This window comes from Thalia democratica, unplaced genomic scaffold (genome assembly GCF_965202585.1).
Source record: "Thalia democratica unplaced genomic scaffold, ktThaDemo2.hap1.1 HAP1_SCAFFOLD_215, whole genome shotgun sequence".
Taxonomy (NCBI): Eukaryota; Metazoa; Chordata; class Thaliacea; order Salpida; family Salpidae; genus Thalia; species Thalia democratica.
In genome coordinates, this window is record NW_028139338.1 from 22,760 (window position 1) to 32,984 (window position 10,225).

Below are 10,225 nucleotides of genomic sequence, written 5' to 3' on the forward strand. Positions count from 1 at the left end.
TAGTTGTAAGTTTTTTTTTCATTGACAGAAACATTTTACAAAAAACTCAAAAAAAAATTGTAACCTTTCACACTTCAGAATATATTTTGTCGTATATGAACAGTAGTTTTAAATAAACATTAAATTTTTTATTTATCTAGTATTAATATAAAAAACTATTCATTTTGAATAAGACCAAATGAAAATTTTTATTATGAATACTATTCATATAAATAATCATAATTGTAAACTTCGCAGCCTAGACATTTTTGTCTCAGTTTGTCGACCCTTACTTTAAAGTGTTAAATAATTTAAATGTAAATAAGTTACATTAAGTTAAGAAAAACATAAAGTTTGGTTTAAACAATATGTGCTTAGATATTTTTTTGTCGATTAAATATTTTTGTGTAGTTATTTTTTCAATAATTTATTTATACAGATTTAGCACAGGAATCAATTCAAAACAAACTGAATATAATATATTTAAAAAGATAACTTATTGAAAATTTACAGTTACTCAGTTTCATCGCAAAACGGATTTTCAAGTGTGGTTCTTCAATAAAAAAAATCACAAAGCATGTTTATTCTAAAACTTTGGCTACACTTTTATCAATTTTTGCAGTTTGTCAGTTTAATAGATTTTTTATTGCAAAATCACAGTTTGAAAATCCGTTTTGCGGTGAACTGTAAATTTTGTAATACATTACGTGTATTTTTTTCGAAATAAGAAAGTAAATTAAATTTAAAAAATTAAACAAAGTAAAAGTTTATATCTAACGTATTTGTTGGCACTTCCTTTGCAAATCCAGAACAATTTCCTCGTCCAAACTGGTTGAAAGGAGATCTCTATAAAAAAATAAAGTTGAAATTGAAAAAATATATATAGAACAACTTAGACGTTTATTTTTGTGTTTGTATTGTCTAAAAAATTTGTCAAGTTTTTTAACTTTCTGGTTAAGCAGAACCTTTTAATCTTTAAACCTTTCAATTTCCATTTTGATTCATTCAAATTTAACATTGTTTATTACAAATACTATCTTTAATTTTAATTTGTAATAAAAACAAAAGTGTAAATGTAATGTTGAATCTACACATTATTTAAAACTTGTTATAGTTACTATTAACTCGCTTTGTGATGAAAAACAAAAGTGTAAAATTTAATTTTTTTCTTTGTTCATAACTAGTTAAGAACTTCAACTAACCTAAGCTTGTCATCAAAGCTCTCCCACATAACGTCCACGTATTTCAACACGTTTTTGTGGGAGAACTTCGAAGAATGAGAGACCTCCTTTTCAGCGGTCATCTTGTCGTAGCTTAAAATTAATTTTATTTTAAGCGATTCCATAACTTGTATGTTGCTTTTGATATTTTAAAACAAAATATGTAAAATAAGCATTTGTAAATATACTAGATACAACTTATCTGCTTAAGTAATATAAATAAACTTAAAATTGTTTAGAAATCATTGAGTTATGAAATATTTCTTCTAGAAGAGTTTAACATAGATATAAAATTTAAAACTTTTCTTTACTATTAAACACTAACAAACGTTTTTATACAACTTAACTTTTATAACAGTCAAGCAGTAGATTCTTTGAGAAAGCACTTTAACTTTGCACATTACAAATGCGATATTTATTTTGGTGAAAAAATATGAAACTTACAGGTTGTTGATAGTTTTAAAGTTTATAACATATTTCCGTTCGTCTGGCTGGTAGACAGCCTTGACCATCGTACCAAACGCTCCCTAAAATAAATAAAACATAGTATGTTATTTAGCAATTAGATTGTTTTAAATATGAGATATTTTATTGGCAAGATTTATAGGACTTTGTATAGCTTACGTTTATAACAGTTCAAAAAGTTAAAACTATTTTGATAAAGTTGTACGACTATCGAAATATAAAACAGTTTTATTATCACATTTCTATACACTTTTAGATTTTTTTAACAATTGCAAAGTTTTGTTTAAAAATCTAACCTCTCTTATCCCTTCCAAAAAGTTAAACTTTAAAATCTTTCTGTACTTAATTTCTACCATCTCCATCTTTTTCCCAGCCTTTTTCATTCGCAGATCTTGCTAAACAGACAAAATAACTTATTAAAATCCAACAGGCATTTGTTTTCTTTTCAAGATAAAAAAAGTTTAACTTCTATGAGTGTTAAAAACTAGAAATTTAGAAAAAAAAACCTTTTTATTAACTTTACACTTGCATTATTTTTTGTTTAAAGCTTGGTGTAGAACAAAAGCAATATTTTGGTTAAAAAGACCTAAAACAAAATGTATTTTGCAACATTACATAAACAGAATCTTTTCTATGTAAAACTGTCATGAAAACCCTACAAAGTCTTACAAATAAAAACTTGTACTAACGAAAAGAAGAGCATAAAACGAAGTAGCAGTTTAAACAAAATCCAAATCTAATCACTTTATTAAGACCTTTGGATTTAAAAAATATGTTTATCGCTCACGCACGAGTACTAAAACAAAACCGCTAACTTTTACTTTTTGCTCTCTTTTACAGCGCCAACAGCACAAGAAGCCAACCAGGACACCCAACATCAACAGGACACCCGCAGCAATTCCCACAGCGAGAACAATTGTCATTGTACCGTCACCACTTCCGTTTGCACACCGTCTCCTTCACCCTCTTCATCGTTCTTCTCCGCGCAGACCACTCTGTGAGGCCTGGGCAGAGGCCTGCAGCTCTTCAAAGTCTTGACGTTTGCACCCATAACCCTCACGAACTCAGCACATTTTGTACGGCTCCCTTCCTGGGGCAGCCGATAGTAGCCGTCCAAGCCTCCCTCCAACTCCCCGCTCCCGCTCAAGATCTTTCTCACTCCCTCCGATTCCACGCCCCTGAAATTCACCTCCGTCAAACCCTTTTCTCCACACAAATCGCCAGCTTGTTCCCCCGGTCCAACCACAAACAGCTTGACCTCCCCTGCGTCTTTAATATTAATATAAACTATTATGAAGAATGTTCGGATATAAAAATCTAAATAGTTTACAAAAAAATATACCTACCTGTACATAAACCAAAATCAGTTCCAAAAATAAACATAGTTAATCCAAACCTGCACAACAAAAAAATGATTTTAAAAATATTGTTAAACAGTATTTTATCAATTTTGCCAATTAATTTAATTAAAAACTATAAGCACTATTCATATTGTTGTATGTTTGTCTTTATCAAAGTTAATAACTAATAGTTTTTGTATGAGACTATCAGTTTAAATTTCTTTGGGTCTAATTTACAACGTAATTAAAGTTTAGTGTTGTTTAGTTGCTATCTATGTACTTTAAACTTAACCAACAACAACTTTACAGCTTTTACTTAAAAAATACAAATGCTTCATTTGAGACTACGTTAAAAGTATTAATTGTTAATGAAGACGATGTCCCAAATATAAATTAAAACTTACATAAGTATACCTTTCAAAAATACCAAAAGATTAATAGTGAGTTTCTCATATATAGTTGTTTATAACATAGCCTTAGAAAAAAAATAACAAAGGTTTTTAAAAGAAACTCACAATAAAATGCTTTTCAACAAAGCCATCATTTTCTTTTTTTATCAAAATAAATCTGTAAAAATTTAGATAGTTAAAGATACTTTCTAGAACGTATAGTAATTATACAGTTTTACAGTTAGCAATAATTTCTTTAGATTTTGTTTAAAAATCTTTTTCTAAAAAACAAAGTTTCGATACAAGCTTTTATACAATTGACCTTAAGACTAATGCTACAAATTCATACTAAAACTGTGGCTAAAAGCCAGCAAATGATAACATAATGTAGAAACTTTCGTTTTTACTATAAGAATAGATAATATACTAGTTAAACTTATTTTGTTAGGTTTAGATAAAATTTAATTTAATATGATTAGAATAAAATGCAAAAAAATCTGAGTTTACTGCCATTTGTTATAATTAAAATGGAACACAAATGTGAAACTAAACTATAACTTGTTCATTGGATTTAACAACTGTGCTTTCTGTATAGTATGGTATTTAAAAGAAAACGTAAAAGGCCATTTTCTCAATGCAACGTATCGTTTACATAGTTGGTTACTTTGCTTTGTTGGCTAGTACAGTTGTTAAAACTTTGTTTGCTTATAATACACTTTTGAAAACTATTTAGCTGTTTTTTGTGTTAGCTAAACTAAAATAATGTTAATTTGTTCATTTAAGGTGGTCCAATAAAGTATTCACCTATATTAAAGTATTTATTTTAAACTTATAGTAGATACTTTTTAAATATATTGGTAAAAGTTATATTTTAATTTAGTGATAGAAAATTTAACTTTACTTAACAATTTTTTTTTTTAGATTCAATTTAACATGTCGTGTTCACATTCAGTAAAGACCAGGACAGGTATTTTCACTGCTTATACTGAGAAAGTTACAAAATGTGAGGCAGAAAGGAGATGCAGAAAAAGAGGTGAAATCCTAGCACCTATTACGAACAAGAGGGACGCTCATAAAATTTTAAAGCTTTTCAAGTCAAACACTAAAAACGCAACGTGTGGTGTCAGCATTGACGACGGTTCTGACTATTGGGTAGGTTTAGATGTGACTTACACAAAAGATGAAGATTCAAAGATATTTTCTAATGGAATAAGGTGGCATGAGAGGAAGCACGGCAAGATCTACCATAACATGCTTGAATCGCACACCGATTGCGCTGAAGCATTGTTCATGCCCGTCTTTCACGAGGATAGACCTTATGCGATTGTTAACACGCAAAAGAAGTGTTTGAAAGAAAACAAGTACAAGTACCTGTGTCTGAAACCGGCTGAAAAAGTATCTGCTGAACCTATTAGTCAAGATGGTGAACTTGAAGATGGTGAAATTGGTGTTAATGGTGTTTTTATATCATCAGATATTGGGCTGCTTGTGATTCTAGTGTGTGTTATTTTGGCTTACATTCGATGGCAATCAGTTAGGAGAATGAAAACGGAAATCAGTGAATTGAGGGAAGAGATCGGAATGTTGAAAAGAACTGCGTTCAAAGATGAAGGAAAAGATAAGCTTCAAACAAACTAGGCTTTTCAATACTGCTTCTATTTACTTACAAAATTTTAGTATATATGTAGATTTCAATACCTTGATTAAAAGGTTTAAATTTAAAGTTAAATGTTTGAAATTTTTAAGAATTTATTTTTGAAGCTATTTTTTTAATTAAAACAGTGACAACTTGAAAAGCAACACGTAAAAAGTTATTTTTTCTTACAGAGGTTTCAGAATGAGTTTGATCTTAATTTTTATGTTCGATTTTTTTTAATAAATTTACCATTGCAATTTACTAACTCTTATAAATAAATAATGACAAATAATATAATTAGTTTTAATTATTTTTGTTATTTCTATGTTCTTTTGATAGATTAAAAATACTTAATATAGTGTACTGATGTTGTTATTAATCTAACCAAAGCTTTGTATTGCTTAATCAGTTCTGTTATGCTTAGGTAATTAAGTAACTAGTTATTAATGTTATTTAAGGATAAGTTTAAAATTATAAACACTTGTATCTACTTGTATAGTAAGTTACCTTCAACCTAGTTCATAAAACAATTAATATTTAAAACTACCACAAAGATAAATAGCTCTTAATCCAAAAAAAATAACAATAACTTTACGAAACAAACTGCTAGATAGCTTGCAATTTTCATTAAACTGAAATATTTTGGAAATAAATTCTTGTATTTTTCAAAAAGTGTTCACAAAAATTTAATAGACGAGTTAAAAATAGTAGCTAATCCCATACCTAGTATAGTTAATAAACAAGTAAAGCAGACTTTTTATTTAAAGTTTTTAAGTTTAAGAAAAATATTTATATAATGACTGATATTACTATCTCAAAAACTAAACAAGTTTTAAATGTTAAACTACTTATTGTTTAAAAAACAAACTATAGTTTTTTTGTAAGAAAAAGTTTGTTTCTTGTAACATTATTAAACTTAAAACTAGTTATCTTAAATTTTGTTTTAACAATAACTTTTTTTTAAACAATAGTTGTATAATCTAATCCTAAGCCCAACCACAGTATCTTAATTATTTTCTACAAAAAAGATAAACTTAAAACAGAGTTTAGCCTATTATACTCATTGGTTATCTTGAGTACTAAAGTAGAAACTAAATATACTAAGGGTAAATGACCAATGTATCAGTGCATCAGTAAAAACTGACTTTCAGTTGTGGTAAATAGAGCTTGATATATGTTACTGATATTTTTTTCATACCACTTCACTCAATTAGACAGAACTTTCTATCTCTACCTTTGTACTTAAAACCTAATCAAATCAACGATCATAAAAGCTAATATTGTTTCAAAAATGTTTGTCTCAAAAAGCTTCAAAATTTTATGAGCATCCCTTTTAAAGGTAATAGGTGCAAGGATTTCACCTTTTTCCTTGCACCTTTTTTCAACCTCTAATTTAGTTCAGTATAAGCAGTGAAAGTACCCGTCTTTGTCTTTACTGAATGTGAACAAGACATAAAACATGTTTGCACTTAACTATTACTCATAGTCAAAACTTATTTAGCATCATTAGAAATAATGCTATTTAGTAACAGTAAATTAATGGTAGTTATAAAAATGTATTTCAGACAATAGATACACCATGATCATTAATAATAAATGAATAAAACACTTTAAGCTAAAAACCATAAAAAACTAAATTTACTATGTGTGAGATCAAATTTTTTTGAATATAAATTTCTAAATAAAATTCAACTACTTCAGACAGTTCAGCACCAACAATAACAAACAATTTTAGTGATTAAGAATAGTTTACAACTTAAAGATGTGTTTAAAACATTTGAAAACATGGTTTCTATAGCTTTACCTTTTTGTCGTACACAAAGTATAAAACTATTACCAACAAAAAAGTTTTGTGCCTAATAGACTCTTACAAGTTTTGTAAAAATATTTACTGAACTATTATATTACCACTTTGTAAAACTATTTCTATCCACATACCTAATACATTGTTTTAGTTACAAAGAGAACAATTTGATGTTTACAGCTTATTAAAGTATAATTATGTATGACCTGTAAAAAAACTAAACTTTGTTAACAAAATCATATTTAAAAAAATTAGCATACTACCCAAAACAAATATGAAAAAGGTTTTATTAGAGTATATTTTTGTAATAATATATATCCTATACAAAGACAGTGTACAACCAAACTACTTTTTGTAGGTTTTTTTGACAAATAGTATAGTACAATAGTAGTGTTACTAGATCCTCAAATATAATGCACAATGCTAGCTTACTAAAAACAAAGTTCTCTAGCTAATAACAAAGTAAGTAAGCTAAACAACAGTTGAGTTGTTTAAAGCTTATTCGAACAAAGATATTTCACAGCTTCACATGAAGATTTAGTATTACTACTACTGTAGAATTTTATTAATGACAAAAGAACTTAACTAACAAGTTAGTAAAGTATTTATTGTTTTAAAACCATAGAACTTATGTTTATTTAGTATGTTTGTGTTAAAATTTAATAACCAATTCTTACTGCTTATAAACAACCAACAAAACTTTTACAAGTTTTTAAAAGTACAACTAAAACTAAATATACTTTGAAAATTTTATACTTAAACAGGTTTTCTATATCCCAACTACACTTATAGAACCACAACATTTTTATCAACTCTTTTAGAAAATAGTTAAGAGTATTGATAAACTACAGACATAATATGCAAAACATTTTCTTAAACAAATAACTATTATATAAACATCTTTTTAATTTCTTACATAGCTAAAAAATATCTTAATGAAAAATAAACAACTACTAACTTAAATTAAGCAAGCTTATAAAAATAAATGATAAAATTTTCTATCCTTTTACATGTTGTAGTACTTTCTTCACGCCAGTTAGTTGTCTTCGTTTATGAAAAATTTCAATGTTTTTTCAAGTATAACTTCAAATATAACAACATTCTTCATATAATATATAACAAACTCAAAATATCTTCTTGTAATATTTTGCATTCCAAACTGAGAATAAAAATTTCTGTACTACACATAGACCAAAACGTCATAATGAAAATATTTAGCTACAGAACGATCGTTACGCCGATAAAATTTTTATGAGAAATTACCTAATTTGGAAAAAATTCGCTAATCTTTCTATCTTACTTGAACATTTTGTTTAAACTAATATCTGAGCTATACAATCAGCAGAAACAAAACGTTTAACTAAACATTATAACATTTTTATTTAGCTTAACAATAGGGCTCATGAAATAAGTTTTATTTTTAACGTTTTAAATTCCAATCTAGTAGTTTTAAAAAACTGTTATTAGAATGTTTTGAAGTAAATAAAATTATTCAAAACCAATATAAACTTGTAAACCACACTCGAAGATTTAAAAGGCTCACATGTGTAACGCTGGTAAACTCAAAATCGAAGTTTTGTAGGCAAAAAAAATGTGCATATCATTTGTAATTGAGCTTAACAACTTGCGTTTAATCATATACAATTTTTATTAAACTTAATCAAACTCAGATTAAAACAATACTACTTCGTTTGTTTTAGATTTGGGGCAGGAGACTTTACAAGTCTGCAAGTTAATTTATCAGAAAAAGAGCTTCGCTTGCCAAACTTTAATAAGTCTTTGCAGGTCTTGATTTAGTTTAAAGTTTTACTATAATACTTATGATTAAAATAATATTTTATAAAAACTCCTAACAAAAAAATAAAGCTTGTTGTAGTATTATAAAACTGTTAAAGTTGTTATTCTTTTAATAAACTTTTGTTTACAAACAATTTTTTATAACTATTGCTTTTATACTTCACTAAAATAGTATTATACAAAAAGTGTTTTTAATCGCTTGTAAATTTTTCGCACCCCTTAACAAATGGCAAGGTGTCAGAATGGCACAGCGACGCTTTAGCACGGTTCGTCAATTGTGCACAGTGGGTTACTTTAGCACGGCGTCACTTTCGCACGAGGTCATTTTAGCACAACGAGTCACTTTTGCACAGTGGATCACTTTTGCAAGGCGTCACTTTTGCACAGGGGGTCATTCTTGCAAGGCGTCATAGCACGGTGCGTCACTATAGCACGGTGGGTTACTTTAGCACCGTAGATCACTTTTGCACGGCGTCACTTTTTCACGGGGGTCAAGTTCGCATGGAGCCTTATTTTTGCAAGAACTAAACCTTTTCAATATGAGGATTTATGTAACATTTTATTTAACTGATTTAACTGTTAGTTTGAACTAATTTTTGTTTTTTAATTGTTAATAGTTTTTTAAGAAAAACTTAACTTTATATTTTATATTACTTATGTATATAGTAATAGTATTAAGTATTAAAACACTACTTAATATCAAACCTAAAAGTGCTTAAATTTGTTACTTCCAATCATATCAAATTTTAACAATACATTTTAAATTAAGTAAATAATAAATAATATGTTAAGATAGTAAAGATAGTAACTAATCAATGCTTAAATGTATTTTTTTTAGTTAAACGACAGCTTAAATTTTTCAAAACTTTGTCAAAAAAAAACTCAAGAATACAAAGTAGTAAAATTGTTTAAAAACAAATTAAAATCTGTTTTTAGATACTTTTAGTGTATTATTTTTACGGGTTTCGTGATTAAAATATAATTATTTTTTTACTTTGTACCATATGGTAATACAATAATCTTAACATTCTAAAGTTTTCACTTTAATTTTTTTTAGGCGAGAAAATTTAGTAAAACTAAGAAAAGCTTTTAAGTATTAACCCTGTTTCTTTAAATTAAGCCTTATAAATTTAATTAAATTGACCAAATAGCTTAAAATTTTTGTACTATACTTTTTGAAACAACTATATTTTTTTAAATATCGAATTTAGTTTCATACAACATAAACTTGTTTTAGATTAAATTTTACTTAGTACTACATTTAAAAAATTATTACAATACTTCCAAAATAAAGTTGTAAATTAAGTTTAAATATTTTACGAATCTAACGCTTATTTACTTTTAACTTTCAGTTTAGTTTTTAAACACGTGTTTATATATTACAGTGTTCTAAGTATTTATAATTAACAAAAAACTTTCAAATGAATTTTTCAAACGTATTTGTGCGAAATAACGCTCAGTCAAAAAAAAACTTTTTTCAAAGACGCATCAAGCAAAAATAAAAAAGAAAGAAGGAGTGCAAAAATGACGCTTGGTGGTAAACTGACGCCGTGCTAAAGTTACGCACCGTGTTAAAGTGACGCCGTGCTATTCTG